At 46.9% G+C, this 16,534-nt stretch overlaps 1 protein-coding gene across 2 annotated transcripts in view; it reads left to right on the forward strand.

Moving 5' to 3' along the window:
- The window catches only part of Mam (neurogenic protein mastermind), a 130,139-nt gene that overhangs the window by 72,655 nt on the left and 40,950 nt on the right, over positions 1-16,534 (forward strand). The gene's annotated exons all lie outside the window — the stretch shown is intronic.

Here is a 16,534-nt window from a genome sequence, read left to right on the forward strand (position 1 = left end):
CGTCTTCCTCTCGGCGGTACAAAGAAACCGGAAACTACCGGCCGTTGTAACTGTATTACGCGTCATACAAGCCCCCGCTGTTTGTATTGAAATCGCGCCTTATGTGTCTCGGAGTATAACACACAGGTGTATTCGTACCGTAAGTTTTCGTTGCAACACCGGCACGCTACTCCCTCGTGCTGAATAGTATTAAAGAAAGAAACAGAAAGACGTTTATTCGTTTACGGGACTAGGAAATTTTGCTTGAGGACTTCTGGTCGGCTGTCTTTTTTTCTTTCTTTTTTTTTTTTTATAACGCGTCGTTGCACTCAATCGCTTTTCATCGTCTCGCGTCTCCGTAATCGATGCGTAATAGCGGACAAGTGCGATATCGAGGCGAGCGAATTGGATTAAATTGGAAAATTCGCCAAGTTAGAGAAAGCGCGGACGACCGGGCGTGTGAGATCAGCCGGCGCTTCTTCGAGACGATCGAGAGAGTTGGCCGGAGTAAGTTGAAGCGAGCGGAAGTGATTCACCCTTTCAATTCCATTCACCCGCGGTTACTATAAACGCAGGCTTTATTTCTGTCGCTTCGCGCTTAGAGGGATTACTCGCGGGGGTGCGGAATAAACGTTTTCTCGATCTGCTTTTCTTCTCGACAATCGATCCCTCCTTATCAAAACGTGTCGGCTAAATTTAATCTTCTTTTGCCTCTTAACGCGCCGCGCGTAAGTCGCCGTGTCCCGTTCGCGATTTCCTACGCGGCGGGTTCGAAGACGGGACGCGATGCTCCCGCAGTCGATGCACGGAAGAATTTGGCAAATCCACGATGACGATAAATCGTATCGCGATAAATTCGTGCGAAGATGCTGAAACGTACGACGTGGCGAAAGCGACGGTGCACCGGGGCGGTGAGTTAGAGATTTTCCTCGTAGAACGCGAGCTAATTCTGTCGCCCGGTTAAACTCCCGCCTCGCTTCGCATCGCGCTCGCCTCGCGGGAACACGCCCGCGGAGCCTCGGAGCTGCATGCGCGCACGTAGGACAATAGATTGACCGCCGGTGCGTCTAACGGCATTCTGGCGGCCGAGCGACTGATAATAGGGGCATCCATCGCGCTCTCCGCGCCGGCTCGCGGACATTCCGCCGCGCTCTCTCTGTCCCTGATGCACCGGTTCCGTTGCACTAATGACCGGTTCGCGATCCGGGGCGTTAGTCAGCGGAATCGGCCACTTGCGCACGCCCGTACCGTACCGTTTTCCGCTATTTTTCGAAGTCGCCTCGCCGTAGGAAACGCCGATGTTGAATACCGGGCCCGAACATCGTTTTGTCAAAGTTGGATACTCAAGACGCGTAATATGGCCCGAGCTTACTAGATATCCAGCATGGTGTAGAAGTTTCATTGAAATTATAGGGTTTGATAAATTGCAATGCTCGAAATTAACGTTCGCTCAACGGAAAGGTTGGAATAATCTTTCGAAAATTTCTTTCGTTATTAAAATATATATAATAATATACGTATATGACGTTATTAATGCGCGGCATTGTTATAAGTTCGCTTAGCCAAGTTCGATGTGCTTCGAGCGCAAAAACGCGACGTGAAAATCTCCGGCGCGTACCGTTATCTTCAGCGTTTCACCGACGAGTCAAAATTAGTCTAGCGATATTAACGTAACTGTGCTTTCAGCGTGGCTTGCTGGGTTCTAGTTCATAGCTATTATCTGTATAAAGCTAGCTCTCTTAGTAGCCAATCTATACTGTGGCGCTCGCCGAGAGAGAGAGAGCGCCGACTTGCACCATTCCTTTAAATACCGTTTGCAATTTAGCCGAATTAAACTCGTGCGTCAAGTCGCGGCGCGTTAATTTCTCGCGCAATAACATCGCACCTACTTCTGCCACTTATGCGACTGAATTAGCGTTAATTTCGAAAATGTCTCGGAACCCTGTTCCGCGACGGAAAAAAAAAAAAAAAAGATAACGCGCGGCAATCCGGTTTGAAATTTATCGCGGGGTCTGATCGGAGTAGCGAGTCTAGTTTGGAGGATCTCTGAATTGCGGGCGCGAGTTTCCAGTTTAGTGACGCGTGCCGTGGCGCACCCCGATTTCTGGCGTGTCATAACAAGGGATTAAGCCGGTCATGCGGGCGGCGAACGGGTGGACGGAAGGACGGCGGGGCTCATGGCTGCGCGTCGGAATTATTTATACCACTTGATTACGCGCCGCGTGGCGTCAAGCCGCACCGGACCGACCAGCGGAAACGAACGACTCTCTCGGTGATGAAATGAGAAGCCGAGACGCGGCTACGTCGACGACGGTCCGGAGGTAGGCGGCCGCCTCTTCCTATCCCGTTCCTCGTCGTATCCGCGCGCGCGGATCTCGCGCTATTGGCGATCGATGCCGACGCCTGCGACCGTCGGCGTGTGCACGTATACGTATACGCCCGGCCGTTATCGGCGACGTCAGGAGCGCGATAACGAGGACAATTCGCGTCCAACGTGGAGTGACATTGAGGAAAGTCGGCGCAAATCTCTCTCTTTCTTAGTAAGAACTCTCTCTCTCTCTCTCTCTTTGATTCTTTCTCTCCTTGGACCGACTCGTCGAGTACTATTCGACGTGGAATTTTGGCTCGTCCTTGAATGTCTTCTTTTAACACCGCAGAAAACGTGAGGCACGGTATTCACGTTAAAGGCATACGTCGCGTCGATTAATAAAAATTGATACTTCGTGTGCTCGTATTTTTGGTTTATCTTCCGAGTTATCTGATAGCGATTTTTGTCGCATTATTTAAAATGTAGCGATAAATCACGGCGGTGTTCGCGGCTTGATTAAATTTCTCCGCTTAATTAGTCTGTAACTGCTGGTCGTAATAATGATATTTCGAATCGAAGGAGAGCGGTATTGGCCGTCGTTACTTTAAAGCGAAAATAGAGCATGTTGCCATACAAAACGACGGATCCGCCGGTTCACCGCGATAAATTTACTTCGGAGACGAGTAGGCGCTTCGTTGAGACCACCGAGATAGATCGCTGCGCTATCGACATTATTACGTTCACAGCGCACAGAATCACGGAAAATGATATCGCGCTGACTAAGAAAGATTACGCGTTTTTACGAATTGTCTTGTGTCGAGGCCGATTATGACATCCAATCTTTCTTTCCACCGTTTAACCGATAAGATTTCACGTCGCGATTCGTCTCGTGATTTTGAGTTCGTGCGCACGTTTTTAAGAAATAAAAAAAAAATAATAAAAAAAAAGAGAAAGAAGAAGAAGCGCAAATCGTGATTTTAGGCTACGAAAATATCTGCCCGATGACCTTGGGCGGGTTATTGGGATACACTTTAAACGGGAATCCTACGTCTCGCTCTCCGTGGCTCAGTCGATAGTCCCCCGTGTGTCCGTAAAGGATATATTTAGCCTGCACATCGTTGAAAACGGAGATGCAGCGACCGGAGAGAGAGAGAAAGAGGAGCACGGTGGAGGAGGGACAATGAGGAGACAGAAAGTCGTCCGAAATAATCGGGATTCGTGACTTGCGCGTATCAATGCTCGTCCCATACGCGGTGATACTCACGGTCGGCGTCATTCACGGGCTGCGTTTTCCTTCATCCATAACCACGAGATAGCTCGTTTTTTTTTTCCTTTTTTTTTTCTTTCGGCCTTTTCCCGTCTAGCTTTGATTTCTATAGGGGTGTTCTGTTTTTCCGTATATTATGTACTTTCCCAACGTGCACGTTTGCGTCATTATCTTTTTCTCGTTTGCCAGTGTCAATATTCGGTTTCGGGTTATGGAGCGCGCAAACTTTGACGTACAGCCACTATTTATCCGGATTTCGAACAGACGTCGCTCTTTTACTCCTCTCGTTTCCTCGTCTAGGAAACGGCAGGAGAGGAACCATTGCGCGCAATTCGCTACGCCAAAGCGCTCGCGCGCGGTTTACGATGCGATAAACCGCCGCGTTTCTCAACTAATTTCCAGCGTGACGAAAAGTCGTTCCGGCCATGAATTCTCGCGCGCCCATATCCAGAAATATCGCACGGGCGCGCGCGCGCGCGAAAGAGAGAGAATTTCTGGTTTCAGTTTTCTGGACTTTAGCCATGCCGTCCGATCTCGCTCTCGTCCGGTAACGAAGATATTTCGAGAGAAGGAACGAGAGAGGAGGTATGTAGTAGAAGGAGATGAAGTCGCGCGCCTCCTTGACGGATCTCGCGATAGCTCCCACTTTCACGAAGATCGACCGAATTCATTATTCGCGTACCGTCTCCCGCCCACCTCGCCCATACATCATCGCTGCACGCTTATTTATACAAAGCGCCACGAAATTATCGCTCCTCTGCTTTGAATTTCGGACTCTTTGACAGTGGCGGAGATTACTCTTCAACGAAAATATAATCGTACAATTGAGCGTAAGTGGAACTTTGGAAAGGCAAAAAAGGAAAATAAAAAAGGAATACGTTTTGTCAAAATCACAAAAAGGCACGATTCAAATTTAAAGAAAAATTTTCAATTTTTATTTTGATCAAATGTAGACAGTGGTCGTTAAATTGGCAATTGTTACATAATTTATTCGTTGACTTTTGATCGACTGGTAAGGTTAGACCCGCTGGTGCGCTGCCGGGTCTTATCATGAAAATAAAAACGATATTTTTGCGTGGTGGGTCGATCTTACGAAGCCGTCGGGCGGTATCTCGGTTTACGCGCGGGACGCTAAAGCGGCAGCTCGTCTTTAAATCAAATCGAGAACGGCCGCGGTGCGGTGCGCATAGCTGGCGTGGCGGTGTTGCGAAAGCGCGGAGTCGTAAAGACGCATTATTGGCTCTCTTTCTCTCCGCGCCGCTTCGTCTCTCTCTCCTCTCCCCCCCCCTTCCCCCGTCGCGAGTCCGTAGGTGACGAGGGGTGCGATAGAAACGGGTTGCGAGGGTGCGGGCTTGCGAGTACCGAGGTGGAAGAGGAGACGGAGGAGTTGCTGGCAGAGAAAGAGGAGGAGGAGGTGGACGAGAAACTCGTTCTCATGGCGAGGGTCTCGGCAGGCAGGTTCGCCTTTCCTTCTCGCCAGGACTTGGGCACCAAGAGAGAGAGAGGGTTATACGGCTGAAGAGCAAGGGGTAGAGGAGGGGAGAGAGAGAGTCAGACAGAGCGAGGGCGGGAAGAGAGGGTCGTCGAGCTTACGGAGGGTGGAGGACGCGTAAAACCTCCGGCCGCAGATCGATAGGAAGGTCGGAGGTGTGTCGTGTCTGTTAGACTTTGGCCTGAACTCGCTCGCGCGCGCTTGGCTACGTATATTGAGCCCACCGAGGCCGCATCCCGTATCGCAATGGACACACGTTGTACACTTCGCGTGGATCCACTTGACACGGCCACGACCGAGAATGGCCCCGCGACGAGTTTACGAATTCGCGGCTCCTTCCTCGAGCCATCGGTCAATTCCATACGTTTTAATAATCACGATGCGATCACCTTCGATAGATCAAGATCTCAACGATCTCCTTTATCGTGCTAATTTTATTGTTTGATTTTTAAAAAATTCTATTTCGAATAAAAATTTAAATAGCTTAATTGTTGTAAAAAGAAAAAAAAAAAATACTGCGATAAATTATTACAAATGTAGTACCTACAGATACTACGTGAACAATGGTATAGCTTCTATAGATAGAAACGATCGCAGAGAAGGAGAATGCGTTTGCGACCGCGTGTCATTTAGTGCAAGGAACGACGGATTTTAGGTTGGATAATCGAGCCTCAGACTCGGATTGTTTGCGTCATCGTAAGACAATAATAATTACGAATGCATATATAGTGCTGCTGGTCGAATTACATCCTTAGTACGGCTTCCATAATACTTAATCGATAATATCGTATCGTCAGCAATACCTTTGTATTTCTTTCTCAACTATCGCGATATGCCTTAAACGATATTCCGGACATTTCCCAACAATAAAACGAGAAGGGAGGGAAAGAGGGTGGAATTTATTCTATTTTATTTTTTTTACAAGATATTTATTTTATCAGTCGTGGCTTTATTAGCTCTCCGATGACGCAATTTTATCAGCAGTGGCACGAACTTTTCTCAAGATAACGTTTAATGATTCACGTACACAATATATGCACTGCTTTACACCGAAGTGTCAAGATTTCAATTTTACAGAAGTTTGTATAAACATACGTCGCTCAATAGTTTTTATATCCGACGCTTATTTCTTAAGATGTATCCTTCGGTAAGTCCCAAACCGTGCGAACTCGCGAGAAACGCTATTAAGGCTATAAATATCTTCGCGACGATACTTTCTGCAGCACTTTCACTCCAAACAGTGCATTGTTACGCCGTTTAAGTCTGGCCGACTGGACGAAGCCGGGAACGGAATCTTCGTGGAAAGTAATTTAATTGAAATCGCAAAGGAGACGGCCTTTGATTTTCAATCGAGGATCGCACGTGTAATCTCGTCGAGCTCAGACACGGCGCGCTGCAAACGGGAATACGAAGGATTCGTAATGAGTCGTATCGCGAACGATCGTCGGTAACGAAACGGCTGTAAATCATCCGCCGCCGTCCGTAATCTTTTGCAATTAAATCGCAGCTCGCGCGCGCTTATTTCGAACGAGGTGAAACGTATCACCCGCGAGAGAAGGCAGTTGTAAATCACGCGGAGTTAATAAAGCCCCGGGCGCTTCCTCGTTTCGCAGGGGCATCTTCTACGGTGAGCGAAGAAATTTTGACGCGAACGAATCGTGAATCATTGATCGGGACCGTCGGGATCGAAACGACGGCACGAGCGTCGTTATTCTCGGCCGTTATCTTAAAGAAATTATATAATTCGTTAAATAATACACACCCTCGGCGGCGGTTTATTTCATAGAAATTTTTAACGAAAAAAAAAATATATATATATCGTCCGCGGCCTCGTATAACGCCGATAATTGCGCTATAGGCATTCGCATGAATTTTACATGAACTAATCGGGAGAGCATCGGTTTATCATATCAGAATCATTTCGCATCAATACGCAATGTGCGTTGATATCGCGCACATTTTGCCATTTCGCTAATAACTGCAACCATCGATACCGCGACGTATCGACGCGGCGCTGGAGATAAACGCGTCGGAACCGATTAGTCCCCGCGGAGAAACGTGCGGCGGTCGATCTGCCGAGTTTCCCGGTGCATCAACCGTCTCGAAAAACTTTTTCTCCGTCGCGCGACAGAGGCCTAAAGGCAACAACTTTCTCGCCGGAAGTTGATTCTTGCGGGCGAAGTTCAACGCGGGATTGGACCGCTATGATTTTGTCTTTGTTCTTCCGAGTTCCTTCCCCTTATTTAGCGCCTGTTCTTCGCGCGTATCTTGGCAATTTTCGTGCACGGACTAACACTTGAGAAGTTGCGAATGCGAAGTCGTGGGGGAAGTTGAAGGAGGTCGAAGGGATCGATAATGTTACGGTAACGCGTGCCGAAAAGTCGATGCCCTATACTCGTTTAACTCTTTGCTCGGCATTTCGCGCGCCGGCGAATAAAGCGCAGCGAAGTTGGTGTCACAACGAATGCAGGCGGGAACGCCTTTGATTCCTCACCGTTCCGGGAAAGCGACTGACCGGCAAGGCAAAGTGTACTGAAACAAAACTATGTCATATGACACGTAAGTGATGTAAGCGACCTGTCGTTGAATTAAACATCGGCAAACTTCCGGAAAGATAGTTGGTATTTGCATGAATGTTGATAATATTGAGTCGCGAATGAGAATATCGTGCGGAATCGCGTTGGCTAAGTAGCGAGGCTTCTCCTTACCGATGTTTTAAATTAAAAAAAAAAAAAAAAATATTTACTTCGCGACGTTATATTTTACTCGCTGCGTTTCAAAGCCAGACACAAATCGGTTGAGCAGTTATAGAAGGAAATTATTGTCAAATTATTTATAACGATAACACAATTAATATTTGAATGTGCGTACGTGGTTGTGAGGCAAGTTTACTGCTTCTCTTCACCAAGAGTTTCGTAGGAAATGCCCGTCGCCGACACTGTTTTTAATCAAGCGCCTCCGCTTCGGCACGAGATAGCAAGTATGAATAAAGAATCGCCGTGAATAATTAAGCGCCCTTCTTGCCTCGCGGGTGCACGCTTATAACGCGAATCAAACGCCCCCGATGAAAAGTTTAACACTGAAAGAAAACGCTCGCCGACGAATTATCGATGAAACGGACGGCGGAAAGTTCGCGCTGACACTCGATCGGTGTTTCCAAGCGGAGAAACGATGCGCCCGGCAACGCTTCTAATATTTCGAAATAATTAGTTCGAGCGAGATATACATATATACATATATTTTTTTAACTTTTTTTTTATATCATTAACTTCATGATGCCGGTATTACATTTGCTAAGCTCTCGCATTACAATAATAACACATTGCAAATTTAACATCAAACCTCGATTAAGCTCGCTTCTTTCGCTAATAAATAACACGACGTTTGCATAGATCAATAGTTTTCTTCCGCGCATAATCTACGATTTCGGTGTCGTCGGTCTTTATAGTTTTACCGTGACTTAATCAGTTCTGAGGACAAAACGTATTGGATGCAAACGAGAACAATATAAAAGAACAATATCTCGGTCACGTTGTGTGTGATTAAGCAGTTATGATCGTCATGCATATTGCAGTTCTTTCCAAGAACGATCACGAACGTAAGTCGTTGTATCGCGCTGTTTGTTCGATAGCCAATTCGACGCCCTGGCGAGTCGCGCTAATCGGGGTGCTGGAATATTTTCCACGAACGGCGTGCGGTAGCAAAGGCGACGGCCCCCGCATATGTCGGCGCACATGAAGCTTGTACGCTTCAGAATTTATCGCTACGGTGAAAAGCGCCACGCGTTACAACCTCGAACGACGGGTTGCAGCTCCGCGATCGATCTGCTCGCTCTTCCTCTTTAGCGATTCGCCGAAAAATCGTCGCCCCGCGCCGTTCTCCACTGCGATTCACCACGGGGATTCAGAACGGGGCTAGGAGGGAGGGGGAGGAGGGTTATTTAATTAACGGTAGACAGGGCTCTAAACTTATTGTCGCGAGGCGAAATTAATCCATAGGAAGATCGGAAAGACATCTGAATGTAATTTATTTCTAAACTTTCCGTAACTCTGTATTACATTTTAAATTAAACTTTGAATTTCTGCAAACGAGAAGCGAGTTGCAAACGCGGCTTGTATGCTACGACTGGCCGAGGGCGTTAACAGCGCGGAGGTTGAAGTAAGTAATTTTCGGTGAGGTTTCTTTCCTTTTTTTTTTTTTTAATTTTTTTTAAACTTTCGATCGGCGAGCAGCGCGCGGTCGTTACGTAGGGCGCGACGGTATCGAGCGATTTTGTAAAGGGCGCCCGTATTATTCCGCTAGCATTGCAGCACCGTATCCGAGACACCGAGATAAGCAACAGCGGGGTATATTCTGAGCGTTTAATACTGTAATGTGCACGCAATGCGCCACGTGAATTACATGTAAAACTTGTAGCGTGCGTGTGGCCGAGCGTCGCAAGTGGGCACCTCCCACGCACGTGGTGAATAATTTCGCGAATTTCTCCGGCATTACGCGCATACATCGTCTGACGGCTACCATGTGCCATGTTGCACATGACGTGCACGTATGGGGGCTCCTGGTAAAATCGCGGAATAATCGGGGCGAGTAGTAGATTAAAAATAATATATATATATTTTATATATATAACACAAAGAATAGATAAAAAAAAATGTATTTCTCTCGGGGAATCGCGCGAGAAATATTTATTCTACACCTTTCGTTGATTCTATTCACGAATAGCTTGTCTTTTCGCCGGTTGTTGACAGAACGTCGTCAGCAAACGTAGTCGCGAACGTAACTTGGAGAGAAAAAGAGAGAAGCCAACACGCGCGACAGCGCAATAAATAAGCAATTACCGACAAGTACGACGACAAGATTGCGTAACGCTTCCTCTCCCTCTTTTTGTCTCTTTATCTTTGCCACCGTTTCCCCGATCATTGGCGCAGTCTTCTCGGAAGTGATACGTACGTCGACAATGCAGGCCGGTTAATACGGATGTAGAACATTCTCCGCGAAATACACGGGCTTGTCACCTTTCCCGCGTTACGTACGAAATCGACGCGGCACGTTAAAGCGAGAAGGTCGTATCTTATCTCCTCGTATTGCACGATAATAATGTCCACAAATGCACGTCTACCAAGTCGATCTGTCGGCCGACGACGGAATGTATAATCGAGTCGAACGTTTGTTGATTCAATTTACATGTGCCGCGCGTTATAATATGTCGTAAGAATCGGCAAAACGTGCCGAGGTTCCCTCGGTTGGATTAACCGGCCCCCTCGGAGGGAGTCTTCGAGCGCGGAACGAAATACTGTACGATACCGAGACGCAAATCATGATAAGATCGAGTCGACCCGAGCCAGTGGTTTCGCGTATCGCGTTTATGACACTTAGGCGCGTTACGATCACGTGATTCCGGTGTGTCTGGGTCCGTGAGATTTGTAATTATAATTACGCAAATTTACATGTCAAGGGACACGGCGTCGATGGGTACGTGCGCCATATCGTAGCGACACAACACCGCGTACGCTCGTGCCTTAACAAATCCGTCTGTAAATATTCTTTTGTCACTAACACATCTTTCAACTTGATATTTTTTTTTTTAATTTTTTTCTTTCTTTAATGAGATTTAAAAGCATTCCTTTCGAGGAAAGATACCTCGCGGCAGATACGGATATCCGAACGTAAATCGTTAGATCGCAAAAAAGTACAAAATTTTTGAAAGCATTTTAAACTTAATTGTTTCCGGATCAGTTCTGTTCGCGTTACGGAAAAAAGTATGTACAAAATTGGAAGATTATCCCCTCGGGTGTGACTGGATTATTTTTTATTTCGACTTATGGTATAGGGCTATTTATTCGGAAAAAGACTGGCAAAAGACTTTCTGTTACCGAGTCCGCTCGCCCATATTCGCGGGCGTCATTCAGCCCGTCCAAAAGTAACCGGCGCGCGCGATCGAAGCTAAATATGGCTTTGCGCGAACCGGAGAGGAGCCCTTACGCGTGCGATTGCCAGCCGAGGATCTTATCTCAATTTCGCACGGAGAAAACGCCGAAAACTCGCGCCGTACGTGATCGCTTTTCTCAGGGGAAGCCTTTCGCGCTGAATTCCCGGTGCTTTTGCAGGCCGCGCAATAAACTCCTCGCCCGAGGACGTGGCTGCGGAAAAAAGAATTAGGTCAAGAAGTTTTCTTCGACGTTTCTCGCGCGCGACGGCCTGCGGCCTTCTTTACCCTCGTTTCCGCCGTTACTCCTTCTCGGATCTCGTCGAATTCGACTACGTCCGATTTCGTTTACTTCAGCCACTGTAGTTTACGTGGTCCGGTAGCTTTTTCTCCGAGTCGAGCAACTGCAACTTAAAAACATTTTTTATTATTATTATTTTTTTTATTGCAACGATCTCCTAATTTTTTTTTTTCTTTTTAAATTATACGTTCAGTTTCTTTTTCATAGAAGCACGGAGCATCGTTCGGTGAAGAATATTATTAACGTTTGCACTTCGTCGTACAGTGTACACGTAACATTTAACAATAATCGTAATCAGGAAGAGCGGGCGGCCTCGCGGTTGGCGCGATGCACGTTCTCGCTCGCGTGGTGGATGAGCGGCTGTCTGTCGTTGGTCGGTTACATGGACGGGGCAGCTCTCGTTCGGTCGAGGCTCGGAGGATGCCCGGCGTGACAACGTATTGTCGTCTTGCCGCTCTCGCGTTGTGTAACCACGTTGCACATATTTGTGCGCAACGCGGTGCAAACATTATTGCTCTATTCCGCGCGCGCTCGGTGCCTCGCCTATACACTTTATAGAGTAGGTCGCGTCATTCTGATAATTTCGCTCCCGGCGCTACCAGCGTAAATTAATGCGTTCCAACCCGGACTCCAAGAAGATATACGTCACCGCTTTTACTCGAGGAAAAAAAAAACTTGGAGCGCGACGGAATCGAGCGGCCGCGGAATATTTTTTCGCGGTTTATCCCGTTGGATTTTCGAACCGAACACCCGCGCTGAAATGTCGACGTTCCTCTGATTCGGCTCTTCGCGCGATTGTCCCCTCCCCAGCGCAATTTATTTCCGCCCGTCAGCGCGAATATATTTTTCAAGCGGTTTCAGGCGCGATTCTACAATCCACGTTAAATTGCGCCTGATTATCGGAATGCGTGAACCGGTGGCGCGAGAATGCCGCGTAAAGTGGCTCTCGACGCCGACGCGGACCGTGATTCTTTAAAACAAGCGTGACAGTTTGAAGCCGCGCTCGCTCGGTTAACGCGCGCGCAACGGGTTGCGGCAATAACGATTATTCAAAAGCGGGCCGCGACGAGGGGGGTGGTCTCCCATTTTTCGTTCGAAAGCCGATGCGTCGAATCCTGCGCATCCGTGACCGGTAGCCACGCATTTACATTTGCACGGCCGAATATCGTAATTGCATCTGCAATCGTGTACGCGCCTCCCCTCTGTCGCGACTGTCTCTCTTTTCCCGTCTCTCGTTGGCGTTCGATAGGGGGAAAAAAAAAAAAATTGCTCTTTGCATCGACGCTGAAATATTACCGCGCCATTATACCGCGGAGTCACTTTTTGCCGCGCGAGTTTTCGGTTCGAAATTAAATCATTTCGCGAAGCGCGAGAGAGGCGCGGCTGATTAACGGCAGGTGGACGACGCGCAAAAACCAATCGGGCGCCCGAAATTTGTTACAAACATCCGTCAAAGCGTGTATGCGTCAGGGTTCTTTACGTTGTTTTTCGCTTGAGGATGCCCCGAGTTTAATCGTGAAGTCTTACGGCAGTGTCGTAAACGAGAAGACGCCGCGGTTCGTTTTTCAAGCCGGAAGTAAACGATCGCGTTGATCGCGAGACGAAAGGTGCGAATATGTCGGGACGGCAAAAACGAGGCGAGAGGGCCGCGATAAACTTCCGTCTGGAATATCTGCGTGGACAACGAAGTGGAAACGATACGCGATCGCGATTTCGCGCAAGGTGAAGAGGAGACCGAGGGGAAATGTGATCTGAATAAATTCCGCGCGATAGCTTATCCTGGAAACGGCGATTACGTAAACGCGCCGTTGCACAAGAAGCAGTAAGTGCCTATCAACCGGCAGATTACGATTCTTACGCGCCGATTCCGTTTGGTGGGACTGTAAGACGTGTATAATTCGGGACCTCACCGAAGAGGAGGAAACGTCGAGGCATTTGGAATACAAATTGTCGATTCTTTTTTTTCTTTTTTTTTTTGCAAGCTGTCACTTTTTATTATCGTAATACCTAGCGCCGTTAAGTTTCACGTTAATTAACGCCGCAGACAGCACGTGGCTCTCTTCCAGTCGAGCGTAGATAAAACGAAAAAACCGCGATATGACGCCAGGTCCAGCGGAGCCTTTCGTTATCTGCGACGGTGGATAACGTAAGGACCCGCGGCAGGCTTATCGAGGATGAAACCGCGGAAGCGATAAGACGCGTCTCGTACGCGAATAGCAGACCGTCCATGTGTCACGAAATGTCGTCGTTCTCGCCGGCTGATATTTAGGTCGTGTTAACAGTCATGTCGCGACTGGCGGGAGCGTTGTTAACGAAATGTAACGCTCAATAGACCGGTGTATCCGCCCACACTCACGTTTACTAGCGCGCACGCACGCACGTTCGTGACGCGCTTCTTATCTGAAGGCACCACCGCCGTATCGGCTTGCCAAGATTCGCCACTCGAGATGTCCGATTCGTCACCTCTGATGACGTTCTCGTGTCACGAAACAGAAAATTGAAAACAATTGCTTGTCACGTGTTATTAATTTATTCTAATTTAATAGGGAGTAAAATAAAATGAGGAACTCGCGCTCTAAATTATGTGCCTCGGGATTAGGCTCGATCTGAACGATTAATAAATCGGAAGAAGATGAAATAATCCGGAAAGAAATCGCGGAATACAATGACAATAACGTGACACGAATTTAAGACGCCAATTCCAGACGTCTGACTCATTCGCAACTTAATCAGTGGCGCAACATGCTTGCTTATTATCGTACGAAACGAATAACAGACGTTAAAAGGGGGACCTCGTCTTCCGTTTTGGATGCTGTAAACGCCGGTTTCGTGAATTAAGATGGCCTTCGCATGCCCTACGATGATTCTAGTTGTTGCGACTTATAGTAATGCGAGCATTGATCCCTCGAAAGAAAATATTCCAGAGATCACGATAGCTCGGCTACTCACGAGCTTACTTGGAGCTCGGCGGGAGGAGGGTGTACAGGAGTTAATGAGCTATCCAAGCTGCTCTTTTCGCAGAAATTTATTCGCAGCCTCAATCCCACGGTATTAGCGCAAACATGCGTCCGTGCGGCACTCCAGACGTGCGGCGGTACGGTAGATCTCGACGAGGGTTTTCTGACCCAAGCCGTTTGTCTTTCGAATTTAGAGCCGCGCGACCAATTGCGCCGCTTAGAAAACGGATTCCGTAGAACCGATCGCATCTCGCCGGGTTTAATGAGCGGTGCGGCGGATTACGACGTGGCAGCGCAAACCGTTCCGGTTCTAACGGCACAAGAGCGATTCTCCGTATCCAGGCAACGCACGAATTTGCGCACGCTGCGGATTATTGCTTCCAAACGAAGTGGCATAACTCGGGAGAGGGTGGCGACCGAGCTCGAGCGACTTGCATTCGGGCGATGTAGTCTGGTCGATTTCGCGGAGAGAAAGAGAGAGAGAGAGAGAAAGAGAGAAGTGATAAACGGTAGGGTGGATAAAATCAGTTTGCGAGGCACACGCGTCGCGGCTCGGGCAACCGTGACGCCACATGCGAAGTGCCTTCCACCCCCTTTTTCGAAAAAGTTTGTTTTCTCGCTTGAGAATTTCATGTCCCTCGATTCCCAATGATGATATTATTTCCGAAATATTCAATGAAAAAGTTTACGATGATCGGAGATATGGTAGATATTATTCAAATAATTAAAAGCAAAGTTGTTATTTTATTTTTTTTTATTTTATTTTTTTTTAATGAATCTTGGGGAGATTGTAGAATTTAAAAAGCGATTAATCCCCTGGGGGTTAGTTTTTTAATTGTATGTAGAAACAGATCTGTGTTTTTGAGATGCGTAGTTCTTTTTATTTCAACACTCATTATCTCACACGGATACAGATAAGATATATCGAGCCGTAAGATAAGACAGTTCGCGGACGCACATTATTCGCACTTGACGACCGAAGGCTTGCACCGATTAAATCTGATCAACATATACTAGATAACAAAATGAAAAGGAATAATATAATATACTGAATAATATAAATTTTTATATTACACGACGAATTTTGCGTCTCGACAGCGTCGCCAATTACGATGTGCAGAATTTATTTCACGTAATATACTTAGCGGGATGCGAAAGAGAAGACGACTCCAGTTGTCGAAAAAAAAAAAAAAAGAAAAAACCTGTATCTTTACAGTAATCGTCCTGATCGCTGGTCCTGCGATTGGCGGGAGGATGCTAGGCAGAGAGGAATGACGGAATATCGTATTACATCTGCGAAAGACGCAAGATTATTCGTGCTCTCGGATCAGGTGGGACAAGGGTGGGCGGGCGGGCGGGTAAAACTCGCGTGGAGCGCCCGATTCTCTATTAGAGGGTAATACGTATTATCGATTTTGGGATGAAACCGGGAGGGTTATCCCAGTTCAAATCATGACAAATGTATAGATACACCGACACGCGCATAACCAAGCGCTTGTGCGTCGGTGTGCGTCTGTATATGTGCGCGTTTCCAGTGGAAGCGTTTCTCGCGACCGCACCCTGGAAAAAGTTTTTCCAATCTCTCTGTCCTCCTCCTCCTCCCTCTCCCTCTTTTGCTTCTCTCAACGCCGGTGCCGTGAATTTGTTTGCCCGGTCGAAAACAGGGTCGTCGACTTGGAGATCTCGCGGAAATCCCCGCCGAGACGTGGCTCGTGGCTTCTAAGCGGATTCGTCTTTGAAATCCTACGATAATTGGTTTGAATTTTCTACCGCATGTCGATTATTCGAGAGAATCAATTGCGGTATCGAAATTTATCGACAATTTATCAGACCAATATTGCCTGCTAAATCTCGTTAATAATTTCGCGGGAAAGTATATTTATCCATTTTAATTATGAATTATTGTATAAATCAAAATTTTACCTGAATTATTAAAATGTTGTGACAATAATTGATTATTGAATGGTAATTAATGATTGAAATAACCATGCCTAAATCTTGTTATCGATAATTTTCGAAACCTTTTGTTACAAAATTATTACATTTCGATTATAATCGGTTTGATGAATTAATGTACGTTAACGTATTGAAATAACATTAATAAAGACAACGTATAATCTTTCATGTTGCGCGACTGTTATTTACTAATCAGTCTTACGGTGATGTTTACATGATTAATGAATACTTCAATTATGTCTTACTTTAGTAATTAGATATGAAAAGTATCCGTTCAACATTAATGTAATCAAATCTGAGGAGTTCTAAGTGTAGTTACGTAGTAAGCCAATATGAGGGAACGATATT

The sequence above is a fragment of the Cardiocondyla obscurior genome, linkage group LG03 (genome assembly GCF_019399895.1).
Source record: "Cardiocondyla obscurior isolate alpha-2009 linkage group LG03, Cobs3.1, whole genome shotgun sequence".
NCBI lineage: Eukaryota > Metazoa > Arthropoda > Insecta > Hymenoptera > Formicidae > Cardiocondyla > Cardiocondyla obscurior.